At 34.9% G+C, this 6515-nt stretch overlaps 1 pseudogene; it reads left to right on the top strand.

The window, feature by feature from the left end:
• Positions 1–4118: 4118 nt before the first annotated feature.
• Positions 4119–4717, top strand: LOC141424779 (olfactory receptor 51F1-like; annotated as a pseudogene).
• The last annotated feature ends 1798 nt before the right edge of the window (positions 4718–6515 follow it).

The following is a 6515-nucleotide window of genomic DNA, read 5'->3' as shown; positions in this document are numbered from 1 at the left end:
TCTCTATTCTACATCATCTGTTATGGTGCAGTTACAAGTGATAAATTATTGAGCAGAACATGGAAAACTGCACAGCTTACTGCATGTAGGTGATTATAGTATTTTTCTATTAAATATTTATAATTTAATAAATGGTTGTTTGCTTTCTATACTGTTTCCAGATATGTTCTCAGTGTTTCATTTGATGCATTAAGGGTAAACAATGCAGTCTTTGGCCACAATAATTTCAAAAGCTCAAGAAATTGTATTGATATATCACTTGGAACAGAGGCAAATATCACTCTGTGTGTTACTATTTCTATGTGTATTAAAATTCAGAGATGGTTGGCTATTGAAAAACAATCAAAATATATTTCTTTAAACTCTTAAGTGGTACCGTAAACACAAACATTTTTTCTCTCATCTTCTCTAATAGTCTGGTGCAGCTTAGCTGAGTCCTCTTAAAAACATAGTCTAGAGTCTCATTTCAGTCTCAAAAGGGAAAGGATATTTTTCCAAGCATTCATAGTTATTAGCAGGATTCCGTAAGTTCCTTGTGGCCTGTTTAATTGAAGAATTCAATTTCATGATAGCTATTGGCTAGAAAAGTCCACATTTAGTTCCTGGCTAGTTGTTGGCTACACTCAGTTCTTTCCCACATGGGCCTGACAACCTGGCAGCTGTGTCCTCAGAGCCAGGATGACATAAGCATAGAAATAATATCCTATCCCCTTTGCTGTATTCTATGATTTACAAGAAAGTCACAGATCCTACCTAAACTCATGAGGAGAAGATTACACAAGGACTTGAATATAAATAGTCAGTGATAATCAGGAACTATTTTATTATTTTGTAATCTGATCAAGAATTCCTATGGAAACCCTCATTAGATTGTAAGATATTTGAGGGCAATACTGATGAATGCTTGTGTTCTTTTGCACTGGCTCAAAGTTTGTATGATTTGATCTTAGTCCATTTTCCTTGTTGAAATATCACTATAAATAATTGATGGAATCTGTCATGTAGTTACAGTGCTTGAATTAAACATGTCACACCTTCCGCACTGAAATTTCTAAAAGAAGAATGCATAGGAATAATAATAAAAAATAGATCAATTTATTAATACATCCATCTATGCTGATAGTCGTATCCTGACAAGCATAACAATCCCTCTGACAGTGCTTGGCTTCTCTATGAAGGAGAGACACAATGTTTGGGTATGAATCTTCTTTTCTATGAACCTACAACTGTCAGACTATAGAATGATCTGCATCCATTACTCAACTGCCCATATGGACAAGTATGGCCAAACTTCCCCCACAAAACTAGAACTTTGAACTGACTACAGCAGAAAAAGAGCAAGTAAGAGGTCAAGTCCACATGACCATGTGTACTTGCCATCCACCTGAGAGACCCCACACGCTAGCACAATATATCCCACTTAGTACATCAGGTTATCAGGAAACGATCCATTCTCTGGATAAAACTAGTGGGTATCTATCTGTAGGAAGATAGATTTGAGAATTAGTTTATCATATTCCTTATGCATCAATATGGCAATATATGCATAGGAGTCAAGAGACTGGGGAGACGTTTTTCCTTTTTCTTCATTGCCACTATAATTATTCCAATAAACAGAGGTTAGATTTGTTGTCCTCACTTAACATTTATAATCCAGAGACAATCATATGAATCTCTCTATTTCCCAGGACCTAGAACAATGTATAAACTTACCATTTACAATCATCCTGAAGCATCTATTACAAATTGGTTCTAAGACCCTCATACACACACCAAAATGCACCGATACTACAACATTTATGTAAAATGGTGTGGTCTTTCCCCATAGCCCATGAACATCATTCTGTATACATTAAATCATCTCTCAATTATTTATAATGCCTCATATAATGTAAAAGATATGTAAATAGTTAGATTGCATTGTTTAGTGAATAATGGCAAGGTAAAAGTCACAACATGTTTAGTATGCATGCAGATTTTATTCTAAATATTTTCCATCCTTGGTTGGATGACTTTCTAGAAATAGAAAATATTAATATGTAAGACCATTCTCATATGTTTGATTCTGTTTCCTTTATTTAAATTTAAGGTCCCTTAGTGCCATTGTTCACTTGAGTTAGTAGCTTAAATTCTTCTGGGATCCCATAGTATTTATAGATGGAGAGAAAGGGATTTTGGCTTTTCTTTATCCATGGCCCCAGAGACATCTTCATTTTACTGTAATTCCACTGCTCAATCCCAGCTTACTATAAAGTATATAGCTCCAAAACCAGTGTGTACTCTCTCTACTACTAAAGACAAAGAAGACTCCTCTTTCCCTATGATGCTGGTAAGGTGGTTTGAAATTCATTTTGCTGACTTTGTGCTTTGCTTATTACTTGGCTAACAGAAAAACAAGATGACATTAGAGTCTTCCATCCTATCCTTAGAAATCTATATAACATTATCTAACAAATTATAGCTAAATATTTTAATAAAATTTCTGAGATAGAAGTGAAACTCAAGAAACTAGAGATTTAACAGAAACTATAAAAACTTGCATGAAAACAATGATAATATGTATGCTTATTTCAGAGTATTTGCTACCATGAAGTAAACGCCACACTCTGTCACATAGTATTTTTTAAGGCTCAATTGCAAAATGTTAACATCATAAGTAGTTTTGCTATAATTTATTTTAACAATGAAAGCCTATATTTTTAGAATTCTAACTGAACAAGGCTCTATAACATCTAATTGTATACAAAGTCACAAGTCCCTTTCATACCCTGTCTACTAAAAAAATTCTATCTTATCTGTAAACCAACATCTATCACTTTATACTTCTTATATAGCAGTAACTCCCCTCTCTCTCTCTCCCTTCCCTGCAATTCAAAGAAAGAAAGGTAGACATTGGCTAATAATTCCCTCACATGATTCTCCACCACTTACCCATTTTATACTTACTCTCAGGGTTCAATGGAAATGTTGATCTTCATTTTTTAAAAGCTAATTACTACCATATTCTATTCAACCTCTTGTACTTTCTCAAGGACTTTTATATAACAAATCCTCTCTGAATATTTTCAGTCTATTTTGATCTCTAACCTCAGTTTATAAATTTATTCATTCCTCTAAGTCTTCCCCTCTTTCAAAAATCTTTCATCCACTTATAGACTTCGGTCACAGTATATTTATCTCCTTGCCTTTAATGCCATGTTTTGGGAAATAAAATATACCCTACCTTGGGTACTTACTTTTCCATTCATACCTCAAGCCACTGTCAAGTGTTGTTGATGCTCATTCCCTCAAGTTCACCTGCTTTTTCAGGATCAATAAAATGCTTTAATTTGCATTTGAATATTAAAACCTTAGCAGACTTCACTGTTGAAGCAATTGAACAATGTTATCCACATAACACTCAGCCATGACACCATGTTCTCTTGGTTTATATAGTTCCCACAAAGCTGTCCAGACTCACCTTGGTTGAAGGGGCAAGTCCTTACCTACAACATCTCCATAGCTCTGGTTTCATTGGTCTTCTCTTAATAATCTAGGCTCTGTGGTTGCTCACCAATACCATGGGATTAAAATAAGAGAAATACAATGATAATTTCCCAAGTATGATAGCAACAAAAATGTAGAAATCTCTGCCTATAGATTCAAACCCACAGATCCACTGTAAACACATGGATATCATTAAGTAGATTTCTTTTACTCATATTACATACAACATACCCAAAATCGATGCAATGGTTTCTCTGTGTCTTTAGCATGTGCGTTTCCCACATCAGAGAAATTACTGTTTTCTACATTCTAATAAATAACTACATCTTTATACGTCAAATCCGGTTGAGCTAAAAAATCTATCAATATAAAAAATAACATATTTCAAAACATGTGAAATTATGAACATTTTTGGTTTAAAGGTAAAAATCCTTGTATCATTGCCAAATGTTCCTAATTATGATGGATAGATGAATATTAAATGTTATTTACAATTTTTATGTGATAGAGAACTTTTCTATAACATTGGGTAATACTTTGAATTAAGTATTTATCTAAATACATTTCTATAATAAAATAAAATAAAAGTAATTTATTACTTTTATAGGATGGGAACATTGTACGGATAAATACTACAAATCCAGTAAAACATGAAATTCTCAATGTGACATCTCAATTCCCAACTTTCCTGTTGACTGGCATTCCTGGCCTGGAGTCTGCCCATGCCTGGCTCTCCATCCCCTTCTGCTGTTTTTATGCCATTGCCCTCTCTGGGAACAGCATGATCCTGTTTGTCATTACTACCCAGCACAGTTTCCATCAGCCCATGTACTATTTCCTCTCCATGCTGTCAGCCACCGACCTGGGCTTGACTGTTTCTACAATGTCAACAACACTGGGTATCCTCTGGTTTAATGCAAGAGAAATCACTCTAGATGCCTGCATTATCCAGATGTTTTTTCTTCATGGATTTACTTTTACGGAATCTGATGTGCTCGTGGCTATGGCTTTTGACCGCTATGTAGCAATCTGTGACCCTCTCAGGTACACTACAATTCTTACTAATTCCAGAGTCATTCAGATGGGTCTCCTAGTGATTATACGAAGTGTGTTATTAATAGTTCCTCTACTTTTGCTCCTTAAGCCTCTCTCTTTCTGTAAAATGAATACACTTTCCCACTCCTACTGTTACTATCCAGATGTGATAGTGGTAGCCTATCACATCTGGTAGGCTACCACATCTAGTGGTAGCCTTTTCATTGTATACTTTAGCTTATTTTTCATAGCTGATCCATAAAACAAAAGATGGAAATAAATAGTTCATGGCATATATGCATGTGATACAATGCAGGACAGTCAGAAGGAAAGTTTCAGGAATTAGGGATATTTGCTTGTGTTATACAGGAAATGAGAACATCGGAAACAAGAAAGATCATCAAGTAGAATGGAAGGAAATTTGGGATACCTTAGGAGTTTAATGAAATCTATTCTCCCTTCTCAACAGGAAAGTCAACACACTCATGGTGGTTTTCCTAACATTCCAAGTTTTACAAATATCATGAAAGATACACATGACTACTTTAATCAACCAGAGAACTAAGGTGAGCAGCCTATAAGAGGTTATATAGAGCTAGACCCAAAATGTTTGGTTCCTGAACAGGGACTCTGGGTAACTATTTTCATTTAAGAGGCAGCCAGACTCTTGAAATATCAGTTGTACAAAATGATAGAGAAAAATCAGAGCAAAATGGATATGGAGGCTTGATAAGAGCCATATCAATTTTATGGCATCTGGGAAAGTGGTGATAGATAGGAGAGATGTTCCCTGAGTCTCACAAACACTAGGTGCAGCAGTGTTTGAAGCCAGCACGCATCAGCTTGCAAGAGCCATTTTGTCTACAACTCTTTCCACTTTGTTTATACAATGGGAATTGGCAAACATTACAGATGAGAACAACTACCTATCCCAAGAGATTTGGGTTATCAGCACACCTGTGATTGTATGTCTACTTTTTGTTTGTACTTATAGGTAGTAATAGGTATTAAAAGATCAGTAAACATATTTTTCTTTCAATTAGGAAGTCTAAAATGTAGTGTATAGAACATCAACATGGACAAAAATATAAAATAATCCATTTAAGTAGTGTCATAGCTGGTAATTCATAAGTGATATGTTACCCCATTTTTGTTGCTATCTAAAGTGAAATGGTTTCTAAAGGTGCATCAAGAAAAGTATTTTGGATGCCACTATGGGAGAATGTAAGAAGTATCGTGCCTCAATATAACTATTTCTTCAATGTTACGCTTAAATTTTAAATTTATTGATCCTATCTGGAATATAAATTTAGATAACAAAAAAATCGAACATTTTCTGGACACAAGTATAGAGTCCAAGGTTTTTTTAAAGCCTCAGTTCATTATTTTTTATGTCTTGCACTATACTAAAATTGTAGCCTCAGGAAAATGGAAAGCCCTATTTTCAAGAAGCTCACTGGAGAAATAAGACAAGTTGAAACAATAAGAGCAAAATCTGGTAAATGTAACAAGGCAGAAACAATTTGTTTTGATAATGTTTAAGAAATAATGATCCAAGAAAGTGATCTAATGTTCGAAAAAATATGGCAGCTGCTTCATACTGGACCTAATGGACATAGTGGGAGCATAATCAGCAGGGGTGAAGGCAAGAACCAATAAAGGATCAAGGTGCAAACATAACTAAATTAGCAAAACTCTTACATTCTGAGTTGTGAAGTCTTCCACTGGTTAAAAATAAAAACAAGTTATCCCAGAACCTCAGTAAATGATAACTCTCCAGGTGAGGGTTAGTTCAAAGGATGACCCCAAAGGTAAAAGTTGGAATATTATCAGCCCCACTTCTGCACCTGCAGTATAATAGCTACGCATATTAAAGCACTTACCTGACTATTGCAGATATTTCAATCTACGTTGCTTTTGGTGGTAGATTCCAATCTTCTAGAGGGCACAAAATGTATCTGATTCATTTATGCATCCTCCAGATTTATTGGGGC

This window comes from Castor canadensis, chromosome 1, assembly GCF_047511655.1.
Source record: "Castor canadensis chromosome 1, mCasCan1.hap1v2, whole genome shotgun sequence".
NCBI classification, from domain to species: domain Eukaryota; kingdom Metazoa; phylum Chordata; class Mammalia; order Rodentia; family Castoridae; genus Castor; species Castor canadensis.
Note: the sequence above shows the minus strand (reverse complement) of the source record. Positions and strands in the feature narration are given on the sequence as shown.